Here is an 18,869-nt window from a genome sequence, read left to right as displayed (position 1 = left end):
GTGGGAAAACATGGGTCTGACTCACTGATGGACATGTATAGGAGCCAACCCACACTCCCCAACTAAAATATGTAAGAGCCGCTGCGCAGATTAACACATTGGCCTGCTTATCCCAGTATTCACTGCACAATGTTCATGTGTGCTAAACTGACTTCACTCAGGACATGTGCTTCTGTCACTTCGTTTTCCTACATTGAGATTATGACTTAATTCTATAGCTATCACAGGCTGTGGGTGAGTCAAACCCTATTGGTTTCTACTTAAGACATATGTGCATATTTTTAAGATGTTCGGTGAAATCATTGAGATATAATATGTTTTAACTGAGAGGGCCATGCCATGAACGTTGATATGGAAATATTGTATCTGCAGGAAATGCAATATTTGATTCAGTTCCCCAGTTAGGCAGATTTAAGAAGATGGGTGGTAGGAATAGTATTTGAGGTGGCTCTTTGGGTATTCTTGGATGTTAAATGTGGTCCTATCTTGTCCCAGCCTAGGACCAGCCAACTGTAATGATTTAGATTTGTGTAGCAGTCCAAATTCAGGTGGCAGCTAATAGAATCTGGATTCTTGTGCCTGGTTGCCATTTTTCCCTAGGTTTTCTGAAGAAATGGATGTAAGAACATAAGAAGAACCTACTGGAGCAGGTCATATAGTTCAACAACCTTTTCTCATAGTGGCCAACCAAATACACATGGGAAGCCCATAAGCATGACCTGAGCATGACAGCACTCTCCCTGCCTGCTATTCAAGTGCATACTGCTTCTGACAGGGAAGGTGGAACATGGACATTGTGATTAGTAGACATAGTTAGCCGTATGCGCCATGAATTTGTCTAATACTTTTTTTAAAAGCCATCACATGGGAAAGAAAGGACGGCTATGTGCTCTCTGGTGACTTCCCCAGAAAAGTCCTGTGGCGATCACACAGGGTCCCCGGACATTTCACCGTCTCTTGATCCCTGTGCCACCACTTTATTTCTCGCTGCCACCACCCAGGCCCTACCTGGTACAATACTGAGTCCAGTCAGGGTTAAATTGGAACATAAACTTTTGTTTATTTATTGCAGTTTAACAAGTGTGTGGTTTCATGAACAGTATCAGTCAATTACATTCATGGGGTGCCTATCCAGACCTATAACTTTCGCTACCTGCTCTCACTCACTAAACCACCTCTCAGATATTTACTTCTCTGCCTAGCCCCTAACTGTTCCTGACTCAGCCTATTTCGTTACACTAACTCAACCTACCCACAACTCTAGCCTAATTCACTCCCACTCCAACCAACCACCCAACTCCCAACGAACTCTCCCCTTTGCCCCTCCCTGAACTGGTTTTATAGTCCCACTGACTCCACCCCCCTGGGTCGTGACTGGGCAACCTGTTTAACTATTTCACTCCAGCACTCTCTCATATGTTAACGTCACAAGTCCCTAGAACCTATGGAGCTAAGTCTTAAACGTTTCACCCAGTTGACCTGTAAAATAACAACACACACACCCCAGGTCTAATATTGTGCAAACAATGGCCTTGTCTCTTATTTGCTGAGGGTTGTAGATCTCTCTATGCATGCAGCAAAACTGGTCTGGAACTCTGTGAGATGTTTTGCTGAACGTAGGCACATGGCTTAAGATTCTCAACACACATCCTCTGACGTCCATTTCTGCTGATGTATAAATTCTTGGCTGATTACCAGCTAACCTCTCAGTGGCATCCTTATTTCCACTCTTGTGCAATACCATATTGCCAGTCTGTTCTCTTAGATTTCTGGACTGTAAAAAATCCTGCTCATTCGATTATACACAGATCCATGGCTTTTGGCTATTTTAAGATCCCTCGTACAGAGGACTATAAAAGTTTACATGGTGACAGCTCCTGACAGCAGGGGCTGGTGAGAGGAAATGCTCCATGCCACCTTTTTCTCGGGGCCCATGCAAAGCAGTGGGGGGAAACACAACATCCTATACAAAGTCATAGGCTTCCCTTGCATTCAAATATGAGAGCAAAGTGTATGTATTTATTTTTAAAAAATCTGTCTCCTTCACCGATCACTCCATTAAACTGTTGCACTGCAATAGTAACTTCCCATTTTCTGAAACAGTAGCATATTTTTAAAATTTATTTAATAGACTTGTTAGCAGCCTTTGAAGATGCATTGTCAGTTTTGGAAAGATTAGGAATTGAGAAGCATAAATATAAATTGTTTCACCAGTGTTTGGTTCCTGCCAGATCCAGTCCCCATGTTTTGTCCCAGAAAAAAAGAATCACAATTTTGTTATTGGAGTAAATTATACTATTAGCTGTTTTAAATATCCAGCTAAGCTTGGAGTAGACAGCAATTGGTAAAATCAAATTAAAATTATAATCAAATTAAATTAAATTTGGAGTCTGGGGTTAAGCTGATGGATGGTTAGCTAAGTTAGCTGTTTAATTGGATTTTAATTTAATTTTAACAGGATGTTTTACAATCGCTTTAATCTATTGCTGTCTACTCTGGGCCTTTGGAATGGGTATGCTGTGAATAGAAATAAATAAAACTCAATAAATTTAAACAAATCTGCATAGATTTCAGTTGCAAAATCTTCGTATGCATCAAAATTGCGTAGGGCTTCTTTGTTTTCTGTTTTGGAAATTCTCTTTCACACTCACACACATACACAGGAGGAACGAATGAAATTGATTGGCAATAAGTACCTAGTGCATTAAATCCACGTACATTGAAACTTTTATTCATAGCTATGAGATCTAGAATCGTTTGTATTTTTGTTTCAATCTTCACATTTTTCAAAATATTACTTTCCAATAAACCACTTCACATTTCAAATAGCTTTTTTACTTAATGCTATTATTGTTGGAAGTTCAAGTGAGAGTCCAATCACATGGAAAACCCTATTGTCGCCCAACGGTATTTCGCTTTCCATTCTTAAGTTGGGAATAGAGTAGTTGCTTTGGAAGACGATGATCAGGCATCCAAACAGCTGGGTCCATAGACAGTGCTAACACTTTCTGCTGTAGGTGGGCACGTTTATTTATATGACACTTTCCCACAAAGAACTGTACCCAAATCAACTCAAACCAAACCTCAGCTTCTTATCAAAATACAAAACATGGTGGGATGGGGAGATGTTGCAGATACATGGAAGTGTTTGAAGAATACCTTGGAGTCGTTTTAGGACTGTATTTGTCAGTATCTTTTTCAGGAATGCCATATTCTAGCAGGGGAGAGAAAATGTTGTCCCTTTATGCTAGAGAAGGCAAAATGGTGAGCCTGTTCTAGTCGAAGGGCATGTAAGCTGACGGGGAGTTGGCTGGGTTCCATCACGGCTACAGCCGGTGTTCTGCCAGTGTAGAGCACAATGAATCTTTTTGCATAAGTAATATTATGCTGGATGCCAGCCCTTGCCTAAAGGAATCGAGGTAATATGCATGGGGGGAAATATATGTGTTCCTGTTTAATAAAAGTATTCCCGTTCCTTCCTAAGAGCAATAGTTTCCAGCTCAACCCATGTATTTATTATTTATACATTTGCCTATTACGCATTGTAGGCCTTAGCCAAAGGAAAGACAATTTCATTCAAGGTGAAATCTTGTAAGCCAGAGAGTTAGGGGGACTCTTTCTGGTGTCCTGTGGTGCAGCTGATCTCCATTTAGTTATTTTTACTGCCTCCATCTTCCCGCTAAGGAGCTCATGGCAGCAGAACTATTTCTCCCATTTTGTCTTCAGATCCATGCAGAGTGGGATCACTTTTGCTTCTGGGCGGCTTACAACAAATATACAAACATTTTTTTGAAAAGTAAACATTTTTTTAAAAAAAAAAATCCCTAAACAGGGCTGCATTTAGATGGCTCGGGGGTTGGATAACTCCGTACCTTCCAACATTTCCCCAGTATGAAAATAGGGACGTCCTAAGGAAAAGCGGGACATTCTGGAATCAGATAAGAAACTGGGACTGCTTCTGTCAATCTGGGACAGAAATAGTACCTCAGGTTAAGAACAGTTTTAGGTTAAGAATGGACCTCCAGAACGAATTAAGTTCTTAACCCGAGGTACTTATGAATGAGTGTTTCACGAGCCCGATATAAAGCATGCCCACGTAAAATACACAAATGAATCTAACTTTCAAAGTTGTGATCTTTGAAGCAGCTCTATGGATGCTGACGCCCAGACAAAAGTTTGCTGTGGTTATCAGATATTTCGAGCGGCTGTCAGGCCAGCCAGAGATCATGCATGCAGAAATCTATAACTGGAGTTAGATTATGATTTGGCGCATAAACCTCACTTAACTCGTGTAGCTAGAGTAAATTAAGAACTCCAAAGCCCTTAAAGGTTAACAATAAAATCTTCAAATGAACCCTCGTTTCTAGTGCGAGACAATTTAGGTTATAAAACAATGAAGTAACATGAGCCTCGTGAGGCCAATGAGGCCAGTGAAACCAGGGCTTGTCAGAATGCCCATGTTTTATCACCCATGAAGGGATGTAACTCCCCGTGACATTCAGGATGCAAGGTTTGATGGAGTGTCACAGTTAGTTGACACCAGAATCATCCTGGATTGTGGAACCCCTGTCATATACCCTGCCACGTTAAGAAGAGGAGCTAATGATTCTACTACTATACCATAACCAGGCATGTTGAGACAATTGCTGACTGGCTAAATTAATGCGCCATGGCTCAAATAGCCTGCTGAAGAAGATTTCTGTGGCTAATGGTAAAGAATGAAATAAAGAATGTTAGCTCTTATGCTCAGCTGCTGATCTGACTATCCAATGGGAGAAGTGGTGTGTGAAGAGGACAGAATTCATTCTGGACCATTTCACAACACAGAGCCTTAGACATTTTCCACCGATGTTGCCTGCAATAGCTTTCTACTGAGCCATATTTTTTTTTAAAAAAACAACAATTTTTCCCTTAACAGAGGAGAGTTGTGACTGTTACATTTTGGAAGGGGGAGTGTTGGTCAGTCGAAAGGGACTTACCAACTAGCAGAAAAATTTTGTACGTGTTTGGTTTGTGCTTGTTTACAACCAAAGCTTTCTGAGTTATACATAGTGGTGAATTAGGATTAGAGTTGAGCAAAATACTCTCTCATTTAATTCACAATAGAAGCTAGCGATTTCAGTGGGGTAGAATTTTTCCTGAAACACAGATTGTGTGAATATTTTCCCCACACACATAAATATCCCCCATTGGCACCATTGTTTCTGCTGATGGCTGACACTTTGGTTTCATTTCCCCATTACCTGGGCTGGATCTACACTGACCTGTTTAACATTATTTCCCCGTATTAGAACAATATTAGCTATGTCGTTCTAAAATGTCACAGGGCATACTTGTTAATTAAAACGTCTTTTACGTTGTTTGTTTGTTTGTTTGTTTGTTTTTTGTCAAATATAAGTAATACCCGGTCACACACAACACGCACGGACTGCAAAAGAGAAACCAGAAATGAAAACAAACTGCTGGGAAATATTGTAGGCCATTTGTCAAGAAAAGAAAGGCTGGCCCAATTCAAATCCAGTTCAGCAGAGCCTATTGATTGATTGATTGATTGATTGATTGATTGAACAAAATTTGTACTATATACTGTTGGTTTGTAAAAAGAACCTCAGCACATTTTACAACCTCTCTGTATATATCTATAAGTGCATGTGTGTGTGTGCAGGATCTCTGCCTTTTTGCATTGGACCACCCTGTAACATAAAGACATAAAAACAGTCACATTCTGATGTATTAGTCAATACTGTATTTTCTCTGTGACTGGAGACATTTTGAGTGAAAATGTTAAGAGGTTCTTGAAACTAATGCCCTGTTGGTTGGCTTCTACTGTTTAGAACCAGGGTTTATACTTATTATATTACAGTGGTACCTCGCGTTAAGAACTTAATCCGTTCTGGAGGTCCGTTCTTAACCTGAAACTGTTCTTAACCTGAGGTACCACTTTAGCTAATGGTGCCTCCCGCTGCCACGCAATTTCTGTTCTCATCCTGAAGCAAAGTTCTTAACACGAGGTACTATTTCTGGGTTAGCGGAGTCTGTAACCTGAAGCATCTGTAACCTGAAGCATCTGTAACCTGAGGTACCACTGTATCTATTAAATTTATATCCTGCCCTTCCTCCTAAAGGAGCCCAGGGCAGCAAAGAACAAGCAACAATTAAAAACCACATTTAGAACATCTTAAAAATAATTTCAATACAGGTGTAGACTGGGAAAGATCATTCTCAGCTTGAAAAGCTGGTTAGGAGAGGAAGATCTTCAGTGGTGGCTGAAAAGACTACAACACCTGGCTAATATTTAAGGGCAAGGAATTCCAAAGGGCCAGTGCCACATTCATTACTTAGCATACATTATGGTTCGTGTTGATCTGTTTAGCACTGACTATAACAATATCTGTATGCTACAAGGATCAAAAAGCAGTCCAAGGTCTGCTGGGAGAGCATCATTTATAAACAAGTGTACCTGTCTTGTTGTGCTACCAGTAGTTTGTTGTTAAGCAAGGTAAATATGCTGAATAATGAAAGATGCCTGGAGAAAGAAACATTAAGAGCTTGCATATAGCTCGCCCTGCATTGTTTCTGTTTGCGTACAAAACGTCCAGCAGAGCCAAGGGAACGCCGGCTTGCCTTCTGAGTGAGCATTGGTGTCTCTGCCAAGAAAAACACTCTGCAATTAACGAAAGAAGGCCAAGCTTTGCCCTTAAGAAAGTTTACCTAAACAGAGTCTCTCAGGGCCTTCCTGACCTAGTACAATGCCACCACATTCAAAGAAAGAAGAAAAATGATCCACTGGGCAGTGAGAGCATTAGGAAGAGTTGGACGTCTGCGCAGATTGAGAGTGAGCAACAATAGTGCCTCCATTGTTGCATGACTTAAGTACTCATTTTGCAAACTGCTCTTTGTCACCAAAGCTTATCAGAAGCTTCTTTTAAAAAAGTTTTTATTGATTTTAAATTTCAGTTAACAAAACAAACCCACAAAGGGAATACAGAGCTTAACAGTTGTTCAGGAAAGAAAGAAAAATATCAGCTGTTGATTTTGGTCTTAAACATTCCACTGGAGGCAGTTACAGGGTTCCATATGTCAGTGGAGGGTGAAATGTCAATATGTCAATGGAGGGTGAAAACCATGCTCAATTTTCTCTCTCACTCATACTCCTAGAACTCATGGAAGCCCTAGAACCCTAGAACCAATGTGGCTGAATGTTGGAAGATTCAGGATAGACAAAAGGAAGTTCTTTCTTCACGCAACACATAATTAAACCAGGGGATTTGTTCCCACAAAATATAATGGTGACCACCAAGTTGGATGATGCTTAAAAAAGGATTAGACAAATTCATAGCGGATGAGGGTATCCATGGTTCCTAGCCACAATAGCTATGTTCTGCTTCCTTGTCTGGGGCCAATTGTCCTCTGTCTCATGTTCATGGGGGTGGGAAAACACAGCAGGCTGCCACATGATAGTTTATACATAGCAGACATAATGTCTGACTTGAATGATATTGCTGATGCAACAGCCACCAGTGTATGGGAAGCCACACATGGGAATTTGAAGCAGTGGGAGAAGTCTCGGATAGGAAAACCTGGACAGAGTCAGGATGGTCTGAGCAAGACTGACTTGCAAGAAGCTACACTGTCAGCCACAAACAAGCTCACCTACCGTGCAGGTTCCCAAATACTCCTGGTATTTGGATTATTGCAATATTCAAGAAACCAGTACTTCTGCATAACAAATTATCCTATTTAAAAAGCCAGAAAATAATGTATTTTAGTCCATACAAGAAGTGTGGGGTGGGGGAAGAAATGAAGGAAGAAAAGCCTGAGCGGAACCATTTTCACATTAATTATTTCAGTCTATTCAGAAAAGTATATCCTTGCTTGCTTTTATTATGCCTTCCAGCTCATTCTTTTTTAAAAAATAGCTTGCAGCATTTAAACATATTTTTCAAAGAAAAAAAGAAAAATAAATAATCTTTGAAGCAATTAGAGCCAAATTTCATAAAGTATAAATATTATTTTTTTACTCACTCTCCCACTGGATTCAATGCCTCCATTTTTATTTTTATTTATCTGCCTCCTATCTTGGTAATTTCACTGCAAAAGTCTTTATTTGAACTTTGAAAGTAAGCAAGTGTCTTCTCCCCTCCCTTAGAGTTGAATCAAACCTTATTTCGCTGATTGAGTATGAAAGACTTTGATTCAGATGAAGGGCGTAACCCCTGGAGGCTAAATGCATCATCTTTATAATGCAATTCTCTCTATTATTCTAGCAGCCAAAATCATATTCCAGAGCCCTTGTTGTATGGATAGCAGTATAGGAAACTTGCCTTATACCAAATGACACCATTGGCCCATCTAGCCTAGCATTGTTGACACTGAATGGCAGCAGCTCTCTGGAGTTTCAGGCTGGGAATCTTTTATTCTAGCCATTCCTAGAGATGCCAGGAATTAAACCTGTTTGCATGCAAAGCCTGCACTTTGCCAATGAACTGTGGCTCATTGCATGGGTAGGCAAACTAAGGCCCGGGGGCTGGATCCAGCCCAATTGCCTTCTAAATCCAGCCTGCGGACGGTCCGGGAATCAGCATGTTTTTTCATGAGTAGAGTGTGTCCTTTTATTTAAAATGCATCTATGGATTAGTTGTGGGGCATAGGAATTCGTTCTTTTTTTTCTTCCCAAAATATATTCCAGCCCCCCACAAGGTCTGAGGGACAGTGGACTGGCCCCCTGCTGAAAAAGTTTGCTGACCCCTGGTTTAAAGGCTTCACCTGCAGAGAGCAAAACAACAACACCTGCAGCTATCTCCATTCAGTCCTCTCGGTTGCCACCCATTCCTAATTTGCAGGAACTGGTGATGTTCCATAAGCTCCTTCAATAGTATATTCACATTTTCTGGCAAGTGTGCAGTCCAATCCTGCACTCAGAATTGAATTAAATGGGGCTTATTTTCAATTTCATTTGATTGCAGCCTAACAGAGTAATTCTATGCGTGCTTATTGAAAAATCACACAGTAGTCTAGAGGGACTGAGTGCTGGGGGCACTGTTATACAGTGGTTCTGCTCCTTCCTGTTTAGAAAGTGGGGGTGGATGAGTGTTCAGACCCCTGGGCTCTCACTTCTGGGGTGCCTCAGAGTTCCATCCTCTCCCTCATGCTTTTTAACATCTACATGCAGCCACTGGGAGAGATCATCAGGGGGTTTGGGCTGGGTGTTCATCAGTATGTGGATGATACCCAGCTCTACCTCTCTTTCAAATCAGAACCAGTGAAGGTGGTGAAGGTCCTGTGTGAGTGTCTGGAGGCAGTTGGAAGATAGATGGCAGCTAACAGATTGAGGTTGAATCCTGACAAGACAGAAGTACTGTTTTGGGGGGACAGGAGGTGGGCAGGTGTGGAGGACTCCCTGATCCTGAATGGGGTAATAGTGCCCCTGAAGGACCAGGTGCACAGCCTGGGAGTCATTTTGGACTCGCAGCTATCAATGGAGGCGCAGGTCAATTCTGTGTCCAGGGCAGCTGTTTACCAGTTCCATCTGGTATGCAGGCTGAGATCCTACCTGCCCGCAGACTGTCTCGCCAGAGTGGTGCATGCTCTAGTTATATCCCGCTTGGACCACTGCAATGCGCTCTATGTAGGGCTACCTTTGAAGGTGACCCGAAAACTACAACTAATCCAGAATGTGGCAGCTAGACTGGTGACTGGGAGCGGCCACCAAGACCACATAACACCAGTCTTGAAAGACCTACATTGGCTCCCAGTACGTTTCTGGGCACAATTCAAAGTGTTGGTGCTGACCTTTAAAGCCCTAAACAGCCTCGGTCCAGTATACCTACCTGAAAGCGCGTCTCCACCCCCATCATTCTGCCCAGACACTGAGGTCCAGCGCCGAGGGCCTTCTGGCAGTTCCCTCGCTGCGAAAAGCCAAGTTACAGGGAACCAGGCAGAGGGCCTTCTCGGTAGTGGCACCCACCCTGTGGAACACCCTCCCACCAGATGTCAGAGAGAACAATAACTACCAAACTTTTAGAAGATATCCGAAGGCAGCCTTGTTTAGGGACGCTTTTAATGTTTGACGGACTATTGTATTTTAATATTTTGTTAGAAGCCGCCCAGAGTGGCTGGGGAAACCCAGCCAGGTGAGCGGGGTATAAATAATAAATATATTATTATTATTACTAGTACTAGTACTAGTACTACTACTACTACTACTGGAGCTTTATCCCTAAGTGTGGTAAGGCATAGGCCCCTTTTAGAAGTTGTGCAAACATACAGACATCCTAGGACAGGACTGGAGGTGCAACAACATTGGGCACAGCATCATTGATCAGGATCCTGCTCCCATCGCCATGAATCTGCTATATTGTGTCAAGGGGAAATACCTCAACAGGGCTATAGTGACCAGGTAAACTGTGAAATCGTTGCAGGTTGCTTCTAAATGAATGTGTTTAGGAGCGCAATGTCAGCGAGCGCCTGTGAACCATCTATTCCCAAGGCATAAGCGATTTATCCTAACTGAGCAAACTGCATCAAGATTTTGACTTGAAATCCTGATCCGTTTGAACCAAAATGAGATTGTGACTGCAGCTGAAGTTTACATGAAAAGGTATGGCAAGGCTTTGAAACACCATTCATGGCTGACAAGGTAGGATGAGTCATCTTGAAATCAGCACCCTTTTTGCTTTATCTAAAGGAGTTTGTTCAATAAGGGAACAATTATCTCAGATGCGAGGGAGGATGTGTATTTTCTGGATGACACAATAGCATGCAGGCATAGGAGTGATGTGCACATTTACATGCCTGTGTAGTCGAACAGGGTGGAAAGCTGTTTTGTTATATTATTTACTAAGTTTCCTACAATCTAACCCTTTTCATGTGCGTGGCTTTCCTATGGAGTGAAGAGAGGAATCGACTCCCCAAAGACGTGTTAAGAGATCACAAGCTGAAATGTTGAATAACGATAAATTCCTTTGAACGCCTTGTGAGCATTCCTCTAATCCACCATGATTAAACGTTCATGTTTTGTCAGCTATTGTAATTTGGCTTTCACCAATGCAATACAAATTCTTCCCTGATAAAAAAAAGAGAGAAGATTTTAGCAGTTTCTTTCAGGCGGCTCTTGCTATTGTCACGTTATAAATGACAAGTATTTCAGATACATGTTCAGAGCACCACTCATTTCATAAACCAAATGCTTTCATAAAGGACCCCCTTTGAAGACTTTCATTGCAAATGGCCTTTGTCAGAATACAGATATGGAGAGTGAATGAGTCCCTCATGATTCCTCCAGCTCTCTCAACAGCCTTAAGCACTCTTGACCACAAATCCTTCATGGGAGCTGCTTGGTTTAATTGGGTGGTGGGCTTCTGCATTATAGTATTTACACTCCAGCGTGTCAGGCAGCTTCCTTGTTCTGTCGCTATGGGAATTGTGTTCTTGAGTGTTGCAAACTTCCATCCATTTTCCTATGTTTCTGCATGAAGCGACAGGAAGAGGTCTACAACTGATTATAAGAGGGTCTCTTGTTCAGGGAGCAGGTAGATGGACCATCAAACGCAGACCCTCCAGTGCTAATGGCAAGAGTTTCAACAGCAGTTGTGATCTGGCAGAGCAGCTTAAAGAAATGCAGGCAAAAAATTAGACTGGGCTAACACTTTAAAGAAAGACGACGAGACTGTGTTAGCCCCTTGCCTGTGCTTAAATACCTGGTTAGATCCTGACCCATGCAGCCATTCATTATCTATTTGTGTAAAAGGCTTATATCAGTGCAGGAACATAGAAAGTATCCTTCTATGGACCTGATTAATAGGCACAAGAGGATCTGTAAACACAATCATATTCACATTTAATATCAGATACATAAATAACATTTATTTATGAATTAAAAAATTTATATACTACTAGCTATTAAAAAACCACATCAAACTGGTTTACAACAATTATACATGAAATACAATAAAAACCATGTAAGTGACCTGAGATTGTGCAGTATAAACCTAGAAAGCCTGGGAAACATTCTATCCATGATCAAGCTACATCCTATATAATGTGCATTCAGGGTCTACTGGTGAAAACTGTGTGGCTGTAGGACTGTTTCGATCATTTTATTTGGGAAAGGACCATGGCAGACCACATGCTTTGCCTGCAAAAGCTGCCAGGTTCAATTTGAGCTGCCAATATGTCTCTGAAAAGGCCCTTGGAAACCCTAGAGTGCTGCTGCCAGCCAGTGTAGACAATACTGAGACAGATGGACCCCAATGGTATATGATGGCTTCCTGGCTGGACATTGATCTGTTTGCAAATAAGTGATATGTTAGCACTCCAAGCCTCCTTGGCCATGTGGAAACGGGAGATGTAGAGACAGCAAATCAGCTGCTCCTGCTAATGCCACATGATGGGCCAAGATCATGAGACGCACATTGCCCAATCCAGCCCATGGTTTTGAGTCATGCTTGTAACAAGTGGTTTCCATTTAATAACATAAGGTAACAATATGAGCAAGTACTGGAGAATATGTACCCTACATTCCATAACAGCAGCAGAGGCAGCTTGTCTAAAAATAATGGTGATGCTCAGCAGCTGTAATTAAAATAATTTGATGGAAGATAGGAAACATTTATGTGTCTTGACAGAAAAGAGAGTTTTGGGTGATTTTGATTTATGTCTTTTAGATTTTATTCTAATCATAGTTCATTAGCAACAAAGATTGGCAGATGTAGGCTAAGTTAACTGGATTTTATGAAACTTAGTGATGTGGGGAAAGAAGTCAGTTCATTAGGTGACTGTTCTTGTGTTTTAAGACAATCCAGACACCTGGATTGATGACTACATGTCCCATACTTCCAAAGAGACCCCCTCCATGAACCACTTTAATTAGCATCCTTCTGCTGTGCCCAAAACTTTAATCCTGCATAGCCCCAGTGATGATATGGTGTTGGTGCATGTTGGAGCCAAACTGAAGTTGCTATGGCCCAACCAGTAACTTCTGCCTTGGTGAAGCACATTCCTATCCCTGGCAATTGGAACGGGCGGGCCAACTTTGCCATGATCCTCAGGTACATCTCTGCCTTTCCATTATTTCTAGATAAATGTAAAGGTAAAGGGACCCCTGACCATTAGGTCCAGTCATGCCCGACTCTGGGTTGCGGTGCTCATCTTGCTTTATTGGCCGTGGGAGCCAGCGTACAGCTTCCGGGTCATGTGGCCAGCATGAATAAGCCACTTCTGGTGAACCAGAGCAGCGCACGGTAACGCCGTTTACCTTCCCGCTGGAGCGGTACCTATTTATCTACTTGCACTTTGTTGTGCATTCGAACTGCTAGGTTGGCAGGAGCAGGGACCGAGCAACGGGAGCTCACCCCGTCGTGGGGATTCGAACCGCCAACCTTCTGATCGGCAAGTCCTAGGCTCTGTGGTTCAACCCACAGCACCACCCGCGTCCCTTTTTATTTCTAGATATGGCAGGACAAAATATTAACCAGGAAGGAAGTTATGCAAGGAGGCAAAAGGGCACTGTTTCTTCCTTTCTTATGCCAGAGCTCCAGGAGAACTGCTGGGATATGGGTACAAAGGCTTGTTCGGGATTCTAGATCTAGCAGCAAGAGACATAATGCCTATTTAGCTGCCCCTTTTTGTTGTTAAACTAGCATTAGCCGAAGTGCCAGATACTAGGCTGTACAGTCTCCATCTAAGTTCTAATCAGACTAGACCCAATGACACTAACAGACACGTTTTTGTTGCAATTTTGCCTCGTGCACATATTTTGGCAAAGCACTTTTCTCCAACATAATGCATTTTTAAAAATCTTATTTTCACTAATATGTGCATTTGGCTAGAGAAATGAATTGCAACATTTGGAGATGTGTGAAATTCTCAGTGATGACTCACACCCCGGCCATCACCTCTTTAATCTTCTACCCTCAGGCAGGAGATATAGAAGTATAATCAGCCATACCAACAGGCTAAAAAATAGCTTCTATCCATGGGCTGTTAGGCTGTTGAACGGAAAATAACATAGCAAAATTGACTTGTGAGGTGGTGTGTTGTTCGATAAGAGATTGAGTGTTTGGGGGTGGGGAGGGAGGTTCGTTTAATTTCATTGTACACAGGTTGTACAATGGCAATAAAGGTATTATTTTTATTATTAACAGCTGCTCAGTTAAATTTGGAGGCCCTTGTGACTGCTCTTAGATTAAAAATAGTAATAAAACCTCGATAGATCTCCTACAGGTTGTTTGGTTAGATCATGAGAAGATTTAGTAGAATACTAGAACTGGCAAGTCTGAGGCAATAATAATAATGATGATGATGATGATGATGATGAAGAAGAAGAAACAGAATTTCAAATAATGACTGTGTTTGGGTTTATGTATTGTTTCAAAAAGTGCATGTTAGGTAGGTATTGCCTTTAAATGCAAACTGAATTAAAAATAATAATAATTCTCCCATCCCTAGCTGTGACAAGCTTCCTCTGTTACCTTGACCAGACTTTGGATTTCCCAAGTCGGTAGGTTTGGTCATCCACCATGACATTAAGATCTTCCAGTACATAAGTCATTTGTTCTTTAGAGACTGGGTTATGGTGCTTGGCTTTTCCATAGTTAAAGGCAGGCTATACTTATTTATTTTAATTAAGTAATCATTCTGATAAATCTGTCTCTCACATTTAGTTTTAAAAAAAGAAATCACTTGGCCTTGTGATGGCAGCAGCTGAGAAACCTGACCCCAGTACTTCTACTGAAGCGGAGTGCATCTTCCCTGCGCTAGTGCCATCGTATCTTAGAGAAATAGGGAGCTATCTTCACATCTCCATTTACATTATTGATGCAGTATGAAATAAGTCCTATAGCAGATGAGCTCTCTGGGGACTCTCTTGTTTGTCTCAGCATGCATGGTGTCTGCCAGGCACTACACAGATAGAAATACTTAAGTGGATAATTCTTCCTCGCAGCTTTGCTGGAAGCAAAGTCAACTTTTCAAAGCTGATAATAAGTATTGAGAGAGAGAGCTGGGGAGGGAGGGAGAAGAAGAAGAAGAAGAAGAGTTTGGATTTGATATCCCGCCTTTCACTCCCCTTCAGGAGTCTCAAAGCGGCTAACAATCTCCTTTCCCTTCCTCCCCCACAACAAACACTCTGTGAGGTGAGTGGGGCTGAGAGACTTCAAAGAAGTGTGACTGGCCCAAGGTCACCCAGCAGCTGCATGTGGAGGAGCGGAGACACGAACCCGGTTCACCAGATTACGTGACTACCGCTCTTAACCACTACACCACACTGGAGACCTTGGATGCGAATGGATCATTTTACGTATTATGAATCACAGTCACTGCCACCTCTACCACCAGCATGGCTTTATTTAGAAGCAGCAGACCTTACAAATACAGCGGTACCTCAGGTTACAGACGCTTCAGGTGACAGACACTTCAGGGTACAAACTCCACTAACCCAGAAATAGTACCTCGGGTTGAGAACTTTACCTCAGGATGAGGGCAGAAATTGCATGGTGGGGGCAGCGGGAGGCCCCATTAGCTAAAGTGGTGCTTCAGGTTAAGAACAGTTTCAGGTTAAGAACGGACCTCCAGAACAAATTAAGTTCTTAACGCGAGGTACCACTGTAAAGCACCAGCCTCTCCGAAGGCACATTATGAAAATTTGTTAGTTATGTCTTTTTTAAAAAATACAGAGTGGTTAGCGCTTGAAGGAACAGGCACTGAAGCTCACAGTGCTATTCAAGCATTGACTGTAAGTTCAAGATGAAATGTGAATCTTTCCAAATGCTCCCCACTCTGATAGAGAAAAGGATTTTTTAAAAAAACTTTAATTTTTAGCATTCATTTGTTTGTTCATTTGTTGATTGCAGAAATAAGGCTTTCATTATAATTTGTTCAAATTTATTGCAGCCCTGGGCAAGTAACAATTCCAACCCACCTGCAAAAACTTCCTGTAGCACTTTTTGATTGCTTCATATCCATTCCCTTCAGCAACCCTCAAAAGCACCACCAGGTTTCAGAGAGGCCAGGACAAGGTGCCCCTTGCTTACTATCCCAAAATGGTGGTCACATGCCCGCTGCCCACACTGCACTAGAGTTTCCTTACTACTGGTCTGCTTCTGTTTTACCTTTGGCAGGGAGGAAGCATAATTTTTCATTTGTTTCTTCCTGGTGCATTCTAGGAAGGATTACCCTGCTCTGGTAGCCAAGACTCCAGTGGGATGCCCATCGTATCAATTTAAATTATTTCCCCAGGGCAAGAGTGGCAGCAAAGCGAGCCAATCAGAAGCCACTTTGGGACTCATGGGACCAGTGAGGGCCAAGAAGCAACAATGGAGCCTGATGCTTCACTGTTCCAATGTATAAATTGTCCAGTAATCACCTCCACCAACTTGCTTCTGTCACCCCAGTTGTCCTCTGAGGCCATGGTGGGGAAGGAAATCTGGCCTGTGGGACCCAGGCTTTTGCCTGGCACTCCCAACCCTAGGAGTGTCACTTGTAATCAGTGGCGTAGCGTGGGTTGTCAGCACCCGGGGCAAGGCAAGTAATTTGCGCCCCTAACCCGTGGATTTGTGCCCCCTAACCCGTGGATTTGCGCCCCCTAACCCTACCCCCCAGATGTTGCGCCCGGTGCGGCCGGCCCCCCCCCTGCACCCCCCACGCTACACCACTGCTTGTAATCCTTACATCAACCCAATTTCATAATGGAAATAGTTGAGAGGGCTGACATGGAATGGAAACGACTTTCACTGTACTATATGTTGGGCTGCGAAAAAGGGCTTGAGGGCCCCGGGATCCCCTGAACAGTGGCAAAATGGTGGGAGGGAGCATGTGATTTACAGCTGGCAGCAATGATTGACTTTTCTTCAGTGCTTTATCTATGCACCACCTCCCCACCTAACAGCTGTTTGTGGCTGTGATGCAGCAAATGCATAACAGAAACATCACCTTGGGGAGTGGGGAGCAGGGCAGGGTTAAGTATTCCCTACTTCTCCACTTTGAAACAAGTTATCCCGCCTCCAGGCTGCACCTGTTCATCGCAGCCTTCTGGGTGGGGTGTTAAATGTCAACCCAGCCAGTTTTCCCATGAGTGGCCTGGGTAGCATGTAAATGATATGGATAGCGGTCAATTTTGTGGGTCCTAACCGCGCAGCCAGCACTCTGCTAGGGTTGCTGACACTATGCGGACACCCCCCCATACACACAATTTGCTTCTGCCCGCATAGTGGATTAATTGAAACATTATTGCAGTCATGCAGGAGCCTCTAAAAGAAAAGCAGATGTCATGCAGCAAGGATAATATTTAATGGCCTCTTGGGGTTCCTGCCAAATGTGTGGTTCCAGCCTGAGGCCAGCTTCAAAAAAAGTTCATGGCTGAAGTGAGTTTTGAACCAAGGATTTCAGGGTTCACAACTCACACTCTTAGAAGTGATGAAGCCTCACTGAGTTCCTGATGTTATCATCAGGAGTGTGATGAGACTTAGAGATTGAAATGGGCCCAACCTTAAGATCACCAGATATAAGCCCAATCAAATCCTGCCTAAATTAGATCATTTTAGGTGAACTCATTCCAAACGGAACTTGGAGGTGCGTACTGGCTGTATACTGTATTCATTTATTTTGCAATAGCCTGACCAGCTCTTATTTCATAGAAAAGAGGGTCTCATTCCCTTGGTTAAAGATCTGGACCATCTGGTGTCTTACTATTCATCCACATTTATATTTATGTTCGCTAGAGACAAAATGCACCTGCTCCTCCCTTAAGAGGCTTCAGTTCTAGAGACAGGGATAGGGAACAGGCGTTGTAAGTGCAGTAGCAGGGAACATTCAGTTTTTAAGTTAAAGGTTAGGTCAGTTATCAGTAATTCAGCTGGAGGGGCATGGAGGGGAGGTGTTGCTTAGCAACCAGGTGTTCTTTGAGGAAGCACATGCCCTGATTGGCTGTGTAGTTCTGAGGGTGTTTCCCCCTAGTATGTTTGGTTGTCTCCCTGCTATGTTCAAGGCCTGAATTAAGAAGCCCAAAACCTCTCTGTTCCTTTCTCTCAAATTAAACATTGTTTTGTTCAGTTGCCGGATAAAACTTTACCAAGGACTTTTCTCTATGGGTTCTATCTTCGTTAAGGAATGCCAACTCAAACAACCTGTACTGACACAAGTATTTCCAAAATGTGATGTGGGAACAGTAATTTCTTAGGGATGGGTGTCAGAACAATTGGACTGTCCCTATTAAGTAGAAGAGTAAACATAAGAGGATCACTGCAGGACCAGGCTAGGGACCAGAACAGCATTAGCCAGCCAAATGCTTTTGAAAAGCCACACATTCTCTTCCATTGCTTGTTGACAAACAGCCGCTTGCTTGGAAAGGCATAATTCTCGTGGTGAATATGCGTTGCTAGTCCTATCCTCCATATATTCATCTAATCCCCTTTTAAAATAATCTAGGTAAGTGAATATCAGCACAATTTTTGGGCAGTGAATTCCACGAGTTAATTATACATTATGCAAGAAAAAGTATTAAAAGAAGACCAAGGTGGGGCCAAAGCCTGAGATATTGGGTTGAAATTCTGGAGCCCTTGAGTTCTGGACTACCTGCATAACCTGAAATGCAAAAATGCCCTTATTTGCAATAAGAAAATAACACCTCAAAGGTGACATGATCTGAGATCCCTAGATGTGCACAACAGACAAACATCAGCCATTAGTGTTATTAGCAGTGACCCATCATCATATCTGCTAGCTCTCATAAAAATGTCAGTGATGTATTCACACTACTCTGATGGGTCACTAAAGATCAGAGCAGGGGTTGTGGCAGTTTCCTGGCACACATCCCAACACATCCAAGGTGTCCATCAGCTTTTTGCAGCCCATCCATTTCACCAAATTAACGG

The 18,869-nt window shown here is 42.6% G+C and overlaps 1 long non-coding RNA gene across 1 annotated transcript; it reads right to left on the bottom strand.

Moving 5' to 3' along the window:
- Positions 1-1,035: 1,035 nt before the first annotated feature.
- LOC310836387 lies at positions 1,036-1,400 on the bottom strand. Its single transcript, XR_014560069.1, has 2 exons — positions 1,294-1,400; positions 1,036-1,258 (listed from the first exon to the last, which is right to left on the bottom strand). It is a non-coding gene; the product is annotated as an uncharacterized lncRNA (long non-coding RNA).
- Positions 1,401-18,869: the final 17,469 nt, after the last annotated feature.

The sequence above is a fragment of the Podarcis gaigeae genome, assembly GCF_964106915.1.
Source record: "Podarcis gaigeae genome assembly, chromosome: 2".
NCBI classification, from domain to species: domain Eukaryota; kingdom Metazoa; phylum Chordata; class Lepidosauria; order Squamata; family Lacertidae; genus Podarcis; species Podarcis gaigeae.
The sequence above is the reverse complement of the archived record's forward strand: the minus strand, read 5'-3'. Positions and strand labels throughout refer to the sequence as shown.